Source organism: Cavia porcellus, unplaced genomic scaffold (genome assembly GCF_034190915.1).
Source record: "Cavia porcellus strain 051 isolate PalLab524CR breed Dunkin Hartley unplaced genomic scaffold, mCavPor4.1 scaffold_12, whole genome shotgun sequence".
Classification (NCBI taxonomy): domain Eukaryota; kingdom Metazoa; phylum Chordata; class Mammalia; order Rodentia; family Caviidae; genus Cavia; species Cavia porcellus.
The window spans coordinates 51,542,007-51,560,562 of record NW_026947495.1 but is presented as its reverse complement, the minus strand read 5'-3'; the positions used below and the strand labels follow the sequence as shown (position 1 = coordinate 51,560,562).

General features: G+C 33.6%; 1 protein-coding gene across 6 annotated transcripts in view; it reads left to right on the top strand.

The window, feature by feature from the left end:
• The window catches only part of Kcnh7 (potassium voltage-gated channel subfamily H member 7), a 444,168-nt gene that overhangs the window by 47,192 nt on the left and 378,420 nt on the right, over positions 1-18,556 (top strand). The gene's annotated exons all lie outside the window — the stretch shown is intronic.

The following is an 18,556-nucleotide window of genomic DNA, read 5'->3' as shown; positions in this document are numbered from 1 at the left end:
TGATGTATGCAAAATTCACAGAACAATGCCTGGCATGTAGCAAGTGCTCCATGAATATTGGTTCATATGACTCCTGTTGTCGGAACCATTAAAGGAGTAGTTATGAAATAATTAGAAAAGTAATTAGTTTAGTATGAGAGGTGTGAACACAACTCACTTCAGAAGGTCTTTTCCTTCTCTCTTTTTTTTTTTTCCCTTGTCTTTGTTTTTTATTATTTGTACTGGGGTTGAAGCCAAGGAATTCTAAGCTACATTTCTAGACCTTTAAAAAACTTTTTAAAAATTTTATTTTGAGACAGTGTCTTAAATTTATCAGATGGGTTACACATTTCTGATACTGCTATCTCAGCATCCTTACTGGCTGGGTCCTCAGGTGGGCACAGCCACCTTAGCCATTCTGAAGAGACTCTTCTAAGGTCTTAAACTCTTTCCCAACAGTTTCACACACACACACACACACACACACACACACACACACAAACACACGGCCAGGGATTTAGCTCAGTGGCATAAGTGCCTGCCTGGCAAGTGCAAGGTCATGAGTTCCTTACTCCATACCAAAAACAACAAAAATGACAACACAAAAATCAACTCCCACTCACTAAAATTCTACATTACCCAAATAGAATGAAACAATGGAAAAAAGCCCAAATGAAAAAATTCATAAAGCTTTAATTTTTAATTCACTCACTTAAATATTTAAAGCATATCAGATTTGAGTGATTAATAAAATGTGCAATGAAGAAAATCTAGACATCTAAACCATAGTCTATTATGATCATACGTCAATAAAATCAGGGAAATATTGAAAAACACATAAAATACAAAGTAGTTACTGTATACAAAAAACTAACTTAGCATGTAAGAGCTGTAATAATAGGCTATCGAGAAGAGAATAGAAAAGTAAAGGCTTTATATTCAAGTCTATCAACATGAAAAACCGACATGGTTAGCTAATGGATATATATCCAGCTCAGTGTGATTTGTAGCAGTCAAACAAAACTGCTATTTCTTGGAATACCTTCTATTTCATGATAAGTTATTTTCTTTCAAAAGTAAAATTTTAGTTGGATTTTAAAAATTAAATTAGGAAATATGACAGATTTCATTAAAAAGGAGATTAAGAAATAGGAACTAGGACTATCTAGATAATAGGGCCCCTCCTTCCTGGGACAGTTGCTACTGGTTATGTGAGAGTTCCAGTTTAAGATCGCTGAGAGGTCATGACTATCTTCAAATAATGTCACCATTCCTTCTCTGCCCTCAACTCTCCTCCACCCAAAGGGTCATAATTGCTGTGGAGATTTGAGCCATTAAAAAGCATTATAGCTCCCACTGCTACTGACTTTATTCTAAATTAAAACTTCTGAAACATAGTTGGGTAACATGGGACGATTTTGTCAAATATTATTTTCACCCTTAAGTACTTGCTGGAATTATGCAGAATAATGGCATGTCCAAAGTAAAATTGCCTTTTTAGATTTTTAGGAGAGTAAGGGAATCTAAAATTTCTTTAATATCTTGCCATATTTGATCCTCACTACCTTTTGTGGATGATGATGATAAAAGCTCAGAATAAGTGTTCAGTGTTGCCACATCTGTAAATGGTAAAGTTAGGGTTGCATGGCTTAAGCCCTTTTCCTGCACTGATGGATTACATTGAAAAAATTTTATAAAATTATATAAAACAATTTAACAGATATTAAATTTTCTAGGCCCATGTCACTGGCTATCTCATTGGTATGAGGAGAATTAGTACTTCTCTAATAAGAAATAAAGATAAATAAACTATTGAGGCTACTAGTATCTACACTATTACTTTGTCATGTATTGACTCTGGAACTGTGAGCAATTTGGAGTCCCCCAGGACCATCAGGAGGACTCATAAAGCAAATAATCATTAACATATAGTGGTCAATAAATTACTGTGAACGTTGCAAAAGTATCAGAAAATTTACATCCTTTTAATTTTTTTTTTTTTTTTTTTTTTTTTTTTTTTTTTTTTTTTACTTTGCTGAAAACTTCTACTGCTTTTTTTTGGACCAGGGATCTAAATCACGACCTCGTGCTTGCCAAGCTTGTGCTTGTGCCACTGAGCTAAACCCCAGGACCTTCTACTACTTTGCTACAAGTACATTTTATTTCACAAAATCTAAATACTAAATTATAGATAGAAATAGACATTTGAATTAACAGTAAATTTTGTTTAAGAAAAAAGAAATGTCTCATAACTTGTTATTAAAAGGTAGCTCTGCATCTTATAGCCAGATGTGTACTTGTTAGCTCTTTAAACTGCAACTCGCATGCACTCTATACATTTAGGAAGGAGAAACCTTGAAGTCAGGAATGACTGATGAATAAAACAGTCATTAATTTACATTTCAAAGTGAAACATTCAGAAGTATTCTCTTTAATGTGAATTTCTTACATTCAAAGTTGGGCCATTAAAGTACAGAAACTGTTAAGTTTTAATGACAACATCTCTTTGTATTCATTATCTTACAGATGTCATCTTTTGAGGATACTGCTAAGGAACTGGCAAATACATTTTAAAAAGATTATTTATTCTGTCTAGTCTCACATTGTCTTCCTTTCAGAAAGTGTTTGCTGAAGCATCAGACTAGCAATATGTCTCTGTCAACATCTGCTCTCATTTTCCAAATTGACAGCATCAGGAAGCCGAAGTTGGGATTAAATGTTATTCTTTATTCTTGGATCATGATATAAGATCATATTCATCTGCTACAAAACATCTTCATTGAAAACACTGCAAAATATTGTTGACCTGTGCCAAACTATCCTTCTAAGAATATACGTTTATTTTTAAATTATTCCAAAACTTGCCAACATTTCTCATTATATCACATGTTGAAATAAATGAAATCTTCCCTGAAAATGTACTATTTCAGGCATGTTCAGACAGGGGAGTCACAAATGAGTGTTGTGGGCTAGGGAATTTACTTTACAGTTAGGCCTTACATATTTTGGAAAGAGCTGTGGAAGGGAAGACCAGAAGTGATAGTGGAATCACTGAAAGTGATTTAAGAAATCAAACACTTCCTGCTACCAGATGGAGTCACAAAGAAAAGCTCGCATGGGAATGTATAAGACCCTTGCCTCTGAGGGGTTATCACTACTGTGGTTCCTCAGTGAAGTGCTCTGCGGTATCCCTGGCCACTACTGGATAGCAAAGTTAGTTCAAAGGAAGGTGCTCCACACAGTATGGTTAGCAATAAAACTCCCTGATGTTTTTGCAGTTGTCCATGATAACTCCCAGGGACTAATGAAGACTTTATCACTCTACTTTGAAATCTCAAATCTCATACATGTTCCTTTTTTTTCAAATCTGGCATTCGTGTAAAGAAGGGGATTTTAGGAAGCATAGTATGCATTTTTGCCAGACACATGAGGCAGACAACCACAAGCTCCCCCAATACAAGCTATTAATGCCTATTCCATGACAGGCCTTAGTGATTGTATTTCAGTCTCTATTAGATGCTATTTAATTTAGTACATTCTCAGAATAACACAGGAGAAACACTCAGAATCATTGCCTTTCTTGCTATTTGGATGATTTCTTTCTTTCTTTCTTTCTTTCTTTCTTTCTTTCTTTCTTTCTTTCTTTCTTTCTTCTTCTTCTTCTTCTTCTTCTTCTTCTTCTTCTCCTCCTCCTCCTCCTCCTCCTCCTCCTCCTCCTCCTCCTCCTCCTTTTTCTTCTTCTTCTTTTTTTTTTTTTCATATAATCCCACTGGTTGTTTTCTGAATTTTTCCTCAATGATAAAACTAAAGTTCCCACAAGAATCTACAAGGCTTTGAAGACTATGTTACCTATTTTGTCTCTGACCTTCTCTCCCAACATTTTCTCCTCTCTTTCTGTTTCCTGAGGTTCTAGCCACACTATCCTTGGTGAAAGTTCTTTTTTTTTACTTTGTAACATTACATATGATTTGCCTTAATGCCTCTCAACTGCTCTTTGCAGAATGCTTTTCTCCAAAAGACCCACATGACTCAGTCTGTCTCTTCTTTCTGGTCTTTCTTCAGAAGTCAGCTTCTAAAAAAGTTTGAGAGTATTGAAACCTGTGTAACTGCTTTCTATTCCCCTTTCCTGAATTATATTTTTCTTCAGTATTCATTTTATTATAAAATTTATCACATATGTGTGTGGGATATGTGTGTGCTTAATGTTTGTGTTTTTCTTGCACTTAAGAATATAAACCCATTGAGGGAAGAAATTTTTGACTGTGTTGTTTCCTGGTTTGTCTAGTCTGGTACGTGATGGGTGGACAAGGTAACAATAACCCTATAAATATAAAACAGTCACTTAGTTGTTTGATCTATCCACCATTAACTTCGTGAATGGATTTGGTATTATGAATGCTCCAAACAGGTTTTTGTTCTGACTTTGCTCTTCCTCATTATAAGATCTAAAGTGTAAAGCAAATATATACTGAATTTGTCTAGCTGTTAAATTTATATCTCTACTGTCTTATTTTTCTTGTTCCTTAGACAAAAATACCAAAAGATCCAAAGTTAGAGGAAAGTCTGGAGAGGTTTCTGTCAATAGCTGGTTGGCTCCAAGGCAACAAAGTGACAGATGGCAGAGGGGCATTGCAGAGGAGAAAGAGTTCATGGCAGGCAGGACACAGCAAGGCAGCAAAGTGACAAGCAGCAAGTAGCATTAGTTGCTCTTTTTCTGTCTCTTAAATTTTGTGCAAGCGACACACACTTAGGGGGTGGGGCACCCTTTAATCCTAAACTGCACCATGAATCAATCCCAGCATCACACACTATAGACCCAGCTGTCTTCCAAAAAGCTCTACCTGTGGCCCCATGAGGCTTTGGGGGGACATCTAGACATAAGTCTTCACATCTGCAAAATATTAAAACATGTAATCATGTAATTCTCAGTCATTTTGTTCTCTCAGAAATTTGTTCTCTCAATGCTTTGAATTAGTCTGTTTCTAAATGATCTGCTTAACATCTTATAGACTTGAGTTTAGAGATTTAGGGAAAAGATAACCCTTACCGACAACCATATTTGCAATTTTCCTTGTTAATTTCTCACATTGCACAGTGTAAACACTAGTGTTTAACTATCTATGCTCAAAAAGTATACTTGAAAAAATATATAATGCAATTCTAAAACACATTTAATACTTATTACAAATAAGATCTAAAGAAGGAAAATATGAGCTCATAGACATAAATCATTTATCACAATACAGAAAGCATAATGCGCTTTAAATCCATTTTGCTGTCAATATCAGAACTTAAAAATGTGAATGTAAGTTACCCCTGTACAATACTTCACATCTCTAGTTCTCATTTTTATCAAGAATATAATTTAAAATATCATTAATCTGTATTTCACCTAAAATAAAATTCTCACTATACAATATAGATTCTTTGTAAACTGGCATGTTCAGACATACAAATATATGTTAGTATTTTATCTAATTAAACAATGATGATACTATATGACATAATCTTAGCAATTTATACATGATTACATACATGATTGACAGTTGTTCCAACCTTAATTGAAATCAAATTATATTATTTTTAGGCTGTATACTTTCCAAATAGAAAATTTAGTTCCATGACTCCTTGAAGTAAATGACTGCAGGTAATCTCATATTTACAATTAAATTATATGACAAAGTCAAACAAAAAATTAATTGTTATACGGAAGATGTTTCTCAGAAAAAGCGATAAGTATGTTTTTGCATGTTTATATAACTTTTAAGACTAATGTCCTTAATATTCAAATTCATGTTAGCATTTCAAACTTTCTCCTTAAATTTTTTCAGCAACAAAATAAAACAGCAAGTTGCATATTAAAATACAGATATAAGATATATTTTAATATGTTCCGCTTCCTACATAAATTTTAATCAATTTCTAGATATTTATTGTAAACTACTCTAATATGATATTATTCAGTGTATACTTATAAAATATTAGGAAAATTTTAAAGATTTCCGTACAAAACTTCTTGTAAAAATACAAGCAGAATCAAGATGTGAAATAGTATTCAGTCTTTAAAAGGAACGAGGAAGCCCTTTGTATGTTACTTGAAAACATTAAGACATGAGAATGAACTGTAGAAATATGTAAGAAGTTGTGTTATTGTAAACAACAATAATATGCCCATGTATAAGTTTGTGAACTATTAACTACTTTTACCTCTATATAGGGGATTGCTTTTCTGGATAAAAGAAGGAAGACAAAGAGACCGAGGTTCTGTTGTTGTTTATCAATGAACTCATATTTTACATATCTTAAATTATTTTACTTTGTGTTTTCCAGCTCCTGGAATACATTTGTACCACTCAATATACCAATTGATTATGCACTAGAAGCATTTTGTTTCAGGTTGAGGTTGCAACTCAATGAAGGAAAAAATAGGCATGTTGAGAAAATTAAAGCAGTTGAAAATAGAGGAGTGAACCTTGTGAGAAAGAGATCATTTATTTTATTTTTATTTTTCTGGTACTGGGCATCAAACTCACAACCTTGCACTTACCAGTCAGCCATTTACACCACTGAGCTAAATCTCCATCCTGAAAGAGATCCTTTAAAACAAAGTTAAGTTGCAGGACAAAAGGAATATGTTGACACAAATCTGAGCACAAAATTCTCTGGGAATGAAAAGACCATGAAGAAGAAGAGAGCATGGTGGTATATGTTAGTTACTTTTCTCTTGCTGAGACAAAACTACAAGACACCCAAAGTTAAAGGAAGAAAGGTTTCAATCCATAGTCGACTGACACCAAGACAGGATGATATAGCAGAGGGGCAGAAGAAAAGCAGTCCGTGACCTGGTACGAGAGAGGTAAAAATTGGCAAGCAGCAAGTAGCAACCAGGAGGTAACAAGCAGCAGCACCACGCCTCCCTTTGTATACCATCACACCCAGGGTGGGCCTTTCCATTACCCACACCCAAAACTGCTAAGCCAATTAGTGGACTAAATCAGCACCACACACTCTAAATCTCACTCATGCTTAATCCACATTCACACACCCTAGAACCAGCCATCCTCAAAATGGAGCACCCAGGAGTGCATGGACTTTGTGGGGTCATCTAGATAGAAGCCATAACAGTGACACATGCTTGTAATCCTCTCTCTTTGGGAGGCTGAGGAAAGAAGATCATAATTTTGAACCAGTCTTGGCAATTTAGTGATATACTACTTCAAAATTTAAAACAAAAAAAAAACAAAAAAACATTATAGAAGTGTTGGGGAGGTGGCTCAGTAGGAAGGACCTGGTCAGTTCATTTGCCAGTATCGAAGAACAAGGCCGCCTCATACAGCATTCTGCCACCGGGTGGCATCATCAACCCAAGACAGTTTGGATGCTGTTAGAAGTGGGGTAGTGGAGGTAGGGTATAAATGAAAAGCTTTTTGGATTAGACAGTGGTAAATGGTGTGTGGAGAGCACACAGTTATGGTGAAGTCACATGTATCACTTGGTTGTTATATGGATAGTGTTTCTCAGAAAAAGTGTTAAGTATATTTCATGAATATTTAGACAACTTTCAAAACTTTTAAAAGACTTATGTCCTTAATATTGAAATTCATATTACCAATTTGAAATTTCTCCTGAAGTTTTGTCAGGAACAAAACAAAACAAAACAAAACCAAAACAAAAGAGCAGTTTGCATATCAAAATGGAGCTGATGTAAGTAAGGCAAATGGCGGTAACATTTGCGAGTATGATTAAAATTTAGATAGAAAGCTGAACCCGTACAATATACTCAGCTTCTCTACACTGACATGTGTAGGCTCAGTGATTCAATATTTGAGCAAATGGTAAATCCACAAAACCCTGTGGACGAATTTACAAAGGTAAACGTATGTATCAGGTCGGTCTGAAAATACCAGGTTAGAAAATACTATCTCATGGAGCACAGATCAGTTTCAATTTTGAATATCTAAAATGCCAGCTATATAGTGAGATAAATGTACATTATACTCATTTATTCTCTATCAATGTCTTTTTACATGACTAAGTACTACTGAAAAATTATTTTGTATTATGTGATCTGATATATAGTGTGTGCCATGAAGACTCTTGTGATATTACTCATGGAGCATATTTCCCCTATCTGTGCTGTGATAGTTTTGTGCCTGCACTGATGATAAGAAATGTGCATAGTCTCACACCTCTTAGTGCAGAATAATGACAAAGTGAGGGTTTGACTTAGACATGATGGGAACTCCAAAATGCTGCTGGCTTATAATTTTACTGACAAGTTAATTAGTGTCTTTAATTCCCCATTCATTCAAAAAATTGTAGAGTATCTCTCATGTGCTTGTTAAATTCAAGGTGCTAGGCAAATAGGAGTGAATAAAGCAGAAAAATATTTTTTAAAATTTTATTTTAAAGAGGCTAAAACAAAACATAACAAATCAGAACAGAGCAGATCAGAAGAAAAAAATAATTGACTTGGAGGAATTTGCATATCACTATCTTTAGGCTATAAGCAATGTAATTTCAATCTCGTCATAATAAAGATTAAATAAAAATTCTACAGAGTCCTAAGATCAGTTCTAGAAAACAAATTGGCTCCCAATAACAGAAATTCCCTTCATCCTTTATTTATGTTTTCTTTAGATAATTCTTTCCATAAAAATCTCTTTATTAGGGAAGATTGCTGTCTTTTCTACATTTGTAGACAAAGTAGGAAGTCAAATCTATTGAACTTTTAGTTTCATATGTGATAAAAAGAGTACTTCAAGGTCAACTGAAAAACACCTTTACCTGACAAGCTAGAGTCTGAATTTTGCTCGGTAGGCCGTGAGGAGCCCTAAAAGATTTCAGTTTCAAGATGTTAGCAACTCAGTTGCACAGTCGAGAAAAATAACTATATCGTCGATTGGGGAAAAAAGGAGGGGAAGCATGGGAGAAATTACTTTTTGGAAGAAAGTAAGACAAACTCATGATTGCAATAACTTGTGTACTTGAAGTTGTAGGAGTAGATAATTTTGTTCAAGGAAGCCTCCTAAGGTAAGAAGAAATGTGGCCTAAAGGCAAAACTCTGCAGAATGCTAAGGTGATCATATCATTCAATTGTATATATAAATGCTTATGAAACACCACATGTAAACCAGATACTGCCTTGTGTCCTAATGAAACAGTGGAGAATGGATGGTCAACAGTTCTAGTCTAGTGAAAGGAGATAATAAGTATGGGAACAAATTAAATAAAAAGCAAAAATAAAGATTAGTAAATGACAAGGATTATTGAGTTGAAGTAGATTGATTTGAGAGAGAGAGAAAGAGAAAGAGAGGGAGTAATGGCAGAGCTAGCTACGATTATGTGACTACAGAAGCCTTTAAAAGATATGATGGCTAAGGTCTACATGTCAGGAATCTATATGTCAAGGATCTAGGCCTGAGAAATGTCAGAGAAAGCCCACTTCAAGCAAGAGGATTTATAGGAGTGTGCAGAAAAGACAGCTGACCAAAAAGACTGAGAAAAGTTAGAATGATAGAAGGAGAACAACGAACACATAACTGTGAAAAGATCAAAGAGAGAATGGCCTGCATGCTTTCAGAGAATCCAGCAAGGAAGGGTCATTAATTAATTAGATATGTCTGTTGATGACATGAGTGAAAAGAAAGAGTAAACTAACATTATCACTGCGATCAATTACTTTCTATTCTCTTTTCTATTTTGTGTAATTGTCATTTCAGTCTTCATAGTATCACATTCGGTTTATCAAGGAAGAAATTTAGAATAAGATACATTAAAGTTATTGTCCAAAGCTTAAAAACGAGTGAACAGGTGTATTAAGCTGGTCCTATTTAACAACAAAACTCTCAGTGGCTGCCAAACGAGTGCTGGAAAAAGAAAGAAGACTGCAAAATGCATTTTGGAGGAATAGGGATACAGATGGAGAGAAAACAAATATTCTCTATACACAATTCTTTTAAGACATTTGAACTCAAAAGCAAATATACAAAGTAGGGATATTTGATTTGCTGGATTGTATGTTTTATTTAAAAACAACGTTGAATAGATAGAGATGAAGAACAAGTGAAAGTAATTATTTTTTATCTTAAACTACATCACAAGTTGACAAACTATGGCCTGAAGCAAAAATGCAGCCCATCCTGTCTTTCAAGTGAAGTTTTACTGGGCTGGCACTGCACTCATCCATTCACAAATTGTCTACGCTGGTTTCATACTGCACTGCAGGAGCTGAGTACCTGTGATTGAGATTGAATGGCTCACACCACCTAAAATATTTCCTACCGGTCCCTTGACAGAGGAAGTTTGTCTATTCTGGTATTATTAGAAAAAAATCGAGTTGTTGGAAGTTGCTTAGAAAGTGAAATGGATTACGTAGATATATAAAATGGCATATATGAAAACAAAATGACGAAAGTAAAGCATTGTTCCATGAAAGATCTAACAAGCAGAGAAACCTGCCAAGCAGAGAGAAGCCAGGAATGCATTGATGTGGCTCTGGGAACTGGTAGAATTTGAGAGTTCGGGGAGGTCAAAATCTGCTTCAGAGAGCCCGGGAGAAGCTCAGCAGATACAGGGAAGTCAGGACATAATGATGGTGTAGGGGAAAGTAGAACACTTTACTTCAGAAATGCATAATGAATTAAATGTGGCTTAGTGGAAAAAATGTTGACTTCAGATCCTAGAGACCTCACGGATTTAAGCCCTAACTTGCGCAATTTATGCATGTGTGACACAGAGAAAATTACTGTTCCTGCCCACTATTTTGTTATCTATGAAAAAGAATAACCACTGCTTCCAAACATCAAACATCTTCACAATGTAAAAACAAGACATCATTAAAAAAAAAATAAGATATCATGGAGCACCGTCTTGGGGACATATTAGGTGATTGTACCAATTATAGACTAGAGCATGTCAGCCAAGACTGGCACATGCCTATAATCCCAGCAGCTGGGGAGCCTAGAGCAGGAAGATAACAAATAGAAGTCCAGCCAGTGTAACATAGTGACCCAGCATGACATTGTCTCAAAACAAAACAGTAAAAAAGGGTTGGTGATGTAGCTTAGTGCAAAGGCCCTTGGTTATTGTTCTATTTCAAAAAGCATCATTTAGCAAGTGTGAGGTCATGAGTTTGATCCCTAGTACAAAAAAAGAAAAAAAGGGCATCATTTAAAATGCAAGTTAGTATCATTACAAGTATGACATTATATTTGAGGTATATTTAATTTTCATTTGTGTCATAAGTGAAGCTTTAAATTATTTTTATTATTTGTTATTTAAATAATATTTAATTATTTAAATTATTTTATTACTCAGTCACCCTTTTTATATTTCCTTATATTCCATGTTTAATGCCTAAATGGGAAATTTTCTAATATAGCATCAGTTTCCTTACCATTGAAGAATAAATTAAAATGATTAATTGGCATTAAATATTTATTATAATTAATATAATTTAATGGAGTTAAAGAACATGATCAGATTACTCTCTTCTGAAAAATTATTTCAAATTCACATTAATTTTTGTTTTTAACAAACGTTTTACCTCCATCATTTGTGTTTCTAGAACTACCCCAGGGAATGATTATACTGGTAAAGCTATCAATCTCATTACAGAAAAGTTCCTCTAGCGTTTTCTTCTCTGTTATTGTAATTCTCACTGGCCATTCTATGTAGTTTTCACAAATTACCCACAAATCAAATATCAAATTTAAAATTAAAGCAAACAACTCCTTTCTGGCAGATGTTGGATGAAGAAATTTTATGTGCACACAAATAGTCATTATGTGCAATTTAAACGCTTGTTGGATTGTCCACATGTGTGCACACACACACACATACACAACAACAATACCAATCTATGTGAGCAGTATTGGCTATTGAATTTTTAGACAGTGAAAAAATACATTTGTCAATACCTACTTGAGTACTGATAATGAGATACAGGGATCATGATATCTACATTTTACATGGTATCTACATTTGGTAAGTTCAGCTGAGGTGCACATATGGGGCTTAAAATATTTCACACTAAATTGAAGCTCAAGTTTTCCACTTGGTAGAAGGATGTGAAGGCTGGGGATAATAGTCTCTAGAAGTTCTGCACATGGAAAAATTAACAGGATGGAGTAAACATTGTCTATCACATAAAATCTTAAAAATATTTTACTGTTAAGCATAGGGAATATAAGTAAAGCAAGCTAAATCCTCCCTGTTAATTTAGGGTGAAGACGTGTATTTATGTCTATTCTGGTATTGTTTCCCTGAAAATTTTGTCCTTTAATCTTTACTACATTACCTTTGACATGTGTCTCCTTACACTGAAGGTTCTGTTGGTGTCCTGCATTCTGATGTAGGTATTTATTTTGTTATTAATTTATTATTTATCATGGAAACATCATTTATAGTAAATTACTCTGGTTGGCTCATTGAAGATGCCAGACATGTATGTGCAGTCTTTAGTACATTTTTATTTACTATTTTAATCAATTATAAGTGTGTTTAAGCTTACTGTTGGGTTCTTTATTAATGCAAACATTCTTAGTACAAATTTATTGTTTATATTTAATAATTCATTTATCTGACACTTGCCCAAATTGTCACTATATAAACCAAAGTTGGTTTTTATAAAACCAATAATCAGTATTAGAAATAACATAAATTCTTTCTCAACTTAGCATTATTTTCAACATTATAATGATTTTTAATTAAACATATCACTAGTTGATATTGTTTCACAGAACATACAAATTAAAAGTATACATAATCCTCCTCCTTATGGAAACCTCTTCTGAATTTAGAGTCATATATCTTAATCCTGGTTAAAATCATGTTCTCTTGCAGCCCATAAGGACTTTTAAGTAAGCTGCTTCACTTTGCAAAGTCTATTTTTCTCCTTTGTAAGATGAGGTTGATGTACACTTCACAAGGTTTTTTGCAAGAAAACAATAATGCAGTTAATATAGATAATGTACTTATTATAATGCTTAGCTTGTCTCAGAGAGGTTCAATATATATGTCTCCTCAACTCCAGTAATTACTATAGCAACTTTATTGCAATTATTCAAGACTAGTAGATGAGTGATGTTGATTAAATGAAAAGCAGAATGATGTTAAGGATTTAGAATCCCTTATAGAAGTTTGGAACACACCTCTAGGAATCTCTCTTAATAATGTGGCATATAAAATCATGAATTAAAAGTCCTATACTGAGTAACCCTCTCTCTTTCAAAGATAGTGTGTCAAATTCTGGCCTCTGATCTCTCTTCTCCCAGTTTACCCCCTGGAAATCTCTTTTGTTCTCCCTTTTTCCTTTGTCCATTTTCTTTGTTCTCTCACTCCTTTTTTTCTTTCTTTTTGCTCATCTTCCCCTATCTCTATTTCTACCAGCTTTTGTGACTTGTGCTTGGTCCAAAATGCCTTCTTCAAATCAATACATCATTTTGGTTCAGCACTCAAAAACAATTTTTTTCAGCCTTGAATCACTTCAGTCACACTTCCTAGAAAGAAACTGAGTTGGCCCAGCTTGTTTATATTATTCAATGGCTTGGCCTCCCCGCTAATGAAGGTGAGTGAGCACCTGGGGCTGTGTGCCTTTTATACCTACACTAAGGCTGCTCGCCAGAGGTTGTAGGTGTAGCAGGGAAAAATTAATCATGTGTCTAACACTTTGTGCTGATTCTGGAATATAGTATGTGTGCAAGAAGTGTCTGCTGAAATAATGAAATCACACAAAATTCCTTATTGTAGTAAATGTATAGTTTGTTGGCAGTGTTGTTTTCTTTACTAATAATTGACTACCAATATGTGCTTTTCAATGTACAGTCCATGTTTTAATGTTCGAATTCTCATGATAGTCCTCAGACACTAAATAGCTTGTTCAACATTTTAGAGCTAGTAAATAGCAGAGATAAGTTGGTCCCGAGGCACTTTGACTCAAGCATATACACTCACCTTCTGTTATATAAAACAATATAAAACAAGTCTATATTAATTTATACAAATACAGATATTTTGGCATTTATCATAGTTGTTAAAAATAAGGAAAGGAAAGGAATTGTATGGCAGCAATTTAGAAGACACCAAGGAGGTCAAATGTTTGCTTGAGTAAAGTACAAATGAGTGCTTAAGGAGTTTATCCATCTTTATTCCTTAATGTTTATTTTTTCTCATCCCTTTCCTTTCCCAATTATGTATCTTATATTCATTCTTTATTTTCCTTATTTATCTTTTGCTTTGAGTGTTTCATCCAGGTCCATTTGATTATTAAATGTGATGGCTTTTCTTATTATGGAAGCCATAATACTTTTACTCAAATCCTGTTTATCGCTATACACTGCAAATTATCTATGCCTTTTAAAGGAATTATGTGAGTAGAAAAGAAGGATAGTTGACAATAAAAGGAGAGCCTTTTGTGCAACATAATCTCCAAGGCTCAACGCATTATGCAAAATACAAAGGCAATGAAATAAAAAGTATTGTGTAGTCCAAATTAATATCAGGCACACTATTAATAAAATCCCCCAAATAACACAATCAGGTAATTGATTTTGCTAAACTCAGAACCTGGAATTTGCTACAGAAGTGCTGTATCACTGAGCTACATCCCCGCCTCTATTGTGGTTCTTATTCCTCACTTTTCATAGTCATCTACTAAAACTTTTAATTTAGCTTGGCAAGACACAAGTTCCTAAAACCTTAGAGCTCCTTTTAAAGACATACTGCAACTATTAAAATTGCAGCTTCTTTTGTGACTGACTATACTATCCATGCAATATTTTGTTTAATGTATTTAAAACTATAGTCTATAATCTCCTTTATTACATGGACATTGTTTTTACTATTGAAAACTGTCAATGAAATGAAATTGCCCTTGTCACTTAGTAATACTGAGTGGTAGGGAAAATATTTGTTGAAAATTTATTTAGAGCTCCTCCCTTGACATATATTTTTCAATTATGTTTATTGATACATTTTAGGTACACATAATGATCACATTCATTGTAGGGAATTTGTACCTACATATGATATAACTTGTTTCTCTTTTTCCTCATCCCCTATCTTCCCTTTAATTCTTTTCCTTATTTATTAAAGCTATGTTTCTATTTTTTGCTTCTTTTCTCATTTTTTCTTTTCCTTTCTTTCCTTTCCCCTTCCCCCCTCAATTAACCTATCCATTTGAACCCTTTTTTCTATTTCATAATATGTATTATACGCTTTGATCTAAAGATCAAATTTTCAGTTTCCAACATCTAAGTATCTATGAAGTATTTATTTCACATGTTTAATTTATTTCACCTAAGAGTATGGCTCAAGTTGTCCTTGATTAAGAGGAATTATTCTTTCTCCAAATTTATAAATTCTTGTGAACCTAAGAACAAGTTATTATTTGTCTTTTTTGTCACAATGACTACCTTAATAAATGCATATTATTTTGCCTTTTTATTTTATTAGTACATGTTTACAGGGTACAAAATTTGCATTCACTTTGAGGAAGGACATTTGTGCACAACACGCTTGCTTATTTTTCTAATCTGCTTTCCTTCCTCCTCTTCCACTGGACTCTAAATTTCCTTTTCCCATTTCTGTTTTTCTTGTTTTAATAATTCTTGGATTATGTGTATGATATATAGTGTTTACATTCATTGTGAGTATTTGATAACTGTACATGGCTCTTTTCTGGGGGGGTCTTTTTGAGACAGGGGCTTGCTCTGCAGTTCAGGCTGATTTTGAGCTCACTTTGTAGCTCAGGGTGGTTTCAAGCTCACAATGATCCTCCTGCCTCAGCCTCCTAAGTGCTGGAATTAACTGAAGCATTTTGTATTTTTAAGGTAGCTGCTCATATAGCAAGATATAGGCATGAAAAAATGATCAAACAATACCAAAACAAATTTTTCTTTTCAATAAGTAATAGCAATTAGTAGTATAATGATCTTAACTATTTTGTGTATATATATATATATATATATATATATATATTTGTATATATATTTATTTAATTCTGAAGATTATGCAATATACTAACCATTGTTACTTTCCTACAATCTTATTTTGAAATTTTGTATCATTTTTGTTTTTTTAAATAAAAAAATTTATCTAATATAGATAGTCCACATTATTTGACCTTGAAAAGTTATTATTTAATTGAAAGAAATACAGCCATATTTGATCACAAACAATTCTCATATATTACAAAAATTAAACAAATACAGTTGTATATTGAAGGTCACTGTAATAATTGAGGTGAACTGAACCAACTGAGGAGAAACTTGATAGCACTTGGTAACTTGGGAAAACAGCTGCTAATCTTCAAGTCTAGCCAAATACACAGATTAACTTTTTTCCATTTATTAGAAATGGACACTGGCGGGGTTTTTTCTTTGTTCTCTAAAATGACCATGTGTCCTTTTTCCAGTGTATAAGCTTTTCATAGACTGCGATGACATCTTATGCACTTTGGTATCCACTAAATGAATATTTAATGCATTGAATTTGTTAAAGTGGAAGAATAAAAGGGTGGAGAAATAGTAGAGACCTAAAAGGTAAAGTTATATTTAGTTTGATTATCAGTTTAATTGCCCTCCATTATTGATTCTGCATGATCCAAATGGGGCTTTCAAATGTTGTTTAAAATAGATTGATGAGTGTCCAATCTTATCTGGACTTGGAATTCATATGCACACCAGATGTTAGCAGCATTTGTAACCAGTGCAGAGAGGAAACAAAGGAAGACAAATTTAATAAGTATTTTAAGAAGAAAAGTGTGCAAAACTGCTTGAATTGGAGCAAAACAAAAGGACACAAGATTCAAAAATGATTTCAATTCATTAGCCATAGAGGTGATATAATTAGTGTTGCTGAAAAGTTGGAAGTAAAATACAAAATGCAATGGGAATGTCACAATGTCTTGAAAAGTCAGAAAGTCTGGAATAGAGATCATACTCTTTCTAGTGAGTGGTTATAACCTGAAGGAAAGTCTTTAGTTTTCTTGTTCCTAATTCTCTCTTTTCTAAAATGAATATCTTACAAAGTTATTTCATGAATATTCAAGATAGTAATATATGTTGTGATTTCAGGTATTGTTTAGAAACCAGAATCCATCTATTCTGTCAAGTAAAATAAGGATATATTTTAAAGAGTACAGGAAAAAATCTTTGATCAACAGAAGAATAGCTAATCTCATTTTAAACCTGCAAGTTACTGTCACTCTACTCTCTCCCTCCCCCTCTGTTTCCTCTTGGGAATCTGATGGTCTACCCTGATTTCATTTCTCTGAATGACTGTGCCATGTTTTATGCTATATTTTGGTCTAAAGTGCAAGAAACTTAATTGTATAAACATACACCTCAGAGTCGGCATCATTTTACGCGGTGAATGTTGGATGGAGACCGAAGAGATCCCGTGGTGGTACCTAAACATTTGACTATGACATCCTTATCCAGCTTGTCTTCTTCTGTGCTTTTCGACTTCAACTTCTCTATGATTCTAGAGGCCTTCTTGGGTCCCTGATAAATATTTTCATCTGACATTAGCTATTTTAAGAACAATATAGAATATTTGTCCTTGCACATTTTAAAAAATCAAAGACCATCATTGTGTGCACTAGCAATAATTTTGCTTGTGAACCATCTATCATGATAACAATATTTAAAGTTGTTGAAAAAATACTCAAGTTGAGATAGTATGAAGAAGCAATAGAAGGAGATGAGATAATAGGTTTGGGTTTTACTCTGAACCGTTTACTAATAGTTCATAAATCACAGTGTAAATCATTTAAATTTGTAGAAATTTCATCATTTTAATACGCTTTATATTAAAATTTCTTCTAACAGTTACTGTAGTGAGTTCTAAATTGATTAATATACACAGGTTTCTAGTGGAAGCAACGAGAAATATTCAAAAGTAAGAATGGTGAAAAACAAATGTAAATTCCTGAGGAAGGATGGGCAAGATCTCCCTAAATGAGGAGACCTTCATAGAAGTAACTTTTGACTGCTAAAATTTTGGGTAATATAAGGCTTCAAAAAAAAAAAAGTAGACTTTCATAAAACCAAATCTTTTTATGAAATGTTTCACTTGACAAGAGTGAAGAAAATTGCTTCAACCTGTAGATTGCAACTTGATTACTTAACTGTCCTGAGTGCCATGCTAAGGAGTTTTCACTACACAGTAACAAAGCTGAAATCACCAATTATTTAAGTGAGCCAATATCTTGGAAATGGAATTGATATACAAAATGTAAGCCAAATAAGATATCTAGGGATTCCAATCATAAATCAGAATAATTTTATAAATATAAACCAGAGCTCATATTCATATGGCAGTGCCAATTAATAAAGACATTAAAACAATTATCTTAATATAAGGAATAAGTAAATCTAAGGTTTCCTGGACCTTACGAATAAGCGTAAAGGTAGTTTGTTTACCAGAATCCTGGTAATAGAGAGAATTTTCTTAGAAGATGTTATAAATTGCTCAGATTAGCATCCAATTTATTTAAAATAACTAATGGGACTTCAGATATAAATATTTGAAAGATGCACATCTGACGTTTGGGAGAAATCTCAACAGTGTA